This window comes from Aplysia californica, unplaced genomic scaffold (genome assembly GCF_000002075.1).
Source record: "Aplysia californica isolate F4 #8 unplaced genomic scaffold, AplCal3.0 scaffold00358, whole genome shotgun sequence".
In the NCBI taxonomy this organism is placed as follows: domain Eukaryota; kingdom Metazoa; phylum Mollusca; class Gastropoda; order Aplysiida; family Aplysiidae; genus Aplysia; species Aplysia californica.
Genome location: NW_004797628.1, coordinates 526245 through 527677, shown reverse-complemented (window position 1 = coordinate 527677; position 1433 = coordinate 526245).

The following is a 1433-nucleotide window of genomic DNA, read 5'->3' as shown; positions in this document are numbered from 1 at the left end:
GCGGTTACAAACATGCCCGGTATGGGAAGAAATACGATTTTTGGGGGTTCTTATGCCATGAAATAGTTGTAGGAGAGGCTGAGGAAGCTAAAAATGCCTACAACTCAAATTCCATGATTTTGAGCCGAATTTTGATTTTGGGGGTGTACCCCCCCCCCTTAAAACTCTCTGGGCCCCGGGGTGACCAACCCCAACCCAGTGCGTCCACAGGTGGCGGATAGTGGAACGGCCTCTAGATATAGAGGTTAACTGTGTTTGTTTGTTTTAGTAGAGGTTTTATGGCGCTCGCAACTGCATAAGGTCATATGAGCGCCAAAAGATTAGAGGTGTTACAAGAGAGTAACAAACATAAAAAAGAAGAAGGGGAGATAAGGACGATAGATGTTTGACAGGAAAGAAGGAGCAGACCACACCAGAGCACCCGCCAACCACCCACTGCGAATATCTAAATAAGCAGTCGCAGACCAAATGGCGGTGAGGATGGAGGGTGGGGTGAAGACTGTGGTGTGGGATCCCATTCTTCTACTCAATGTAAAATACCCTAAGTGCCCGGTGAAAGACTCGCCAGCGAGACTGGGGCGCGATATCCCCACACCCCGGGTAGATGGAACTCGTTAGCCAGGGATAGCAGTTCATCTAGGAGAAGGAAAACTCTGATAAAAAATCCCTGCTGCCTAGCAGGCAAACCCAGGAAAGTTATAGGATATGGGAGCCGGGAGCCCTCCCAGACAGAAAAGCACGCAGAAGACGGAGAGGTGGACCGAAAGGTGCCGATAGTCGGGCTTGCCCAAACCGCCTCACGCAAGTCTCATTATAAAAGGAATCGAGAACGAGGAAGAAGAAGAAAAGAACATAAAACTCTCAACGGGAAAGGTCTTGATGTCTAAAACTTTCAAACCCTGTTTTAGGTGTTATTTTCTTCGACCATTGTTCAAGTGGCTTTGAACTTTGAGATCAAGCTCATAGATTCACGTGTAAAGATCTAGCCTTACCGTCGAAAGGTAGATGGCAGCTACGGCGTCATGGAACATGTTGGTCTCAGCGGACCTCAAGTCCCCCACGTCAAAGTTGAACAAAGTTATTAGGTCCTGCATCCGCTGCACGTGGTACTCGCTGAACTTTACCAGCTGCAGACATAAGGCATACATAAAACTAATTATATCTCTATTAAAACCATGAAGAAGACAAGCAGAAACTGGACAAGACAGAAAGCAAAGACATAAATGAAACCTTCTGGTGGAGATAAAGAGAACAACCGGCGTCTATTTATTGGCTGTAAAGGTGTTTAACACCAGAATCCTAATTCCTGGTAGCTATGTAAAAGCTAAAATCACAATGGCGTGATTAAAAGAAAAAAAAGAGATACCCCTTTTCACCTTCAACCATTCATATGATAATTTCCAGAAAAAGTTTGGAAAAGGTGTTCTACCCCC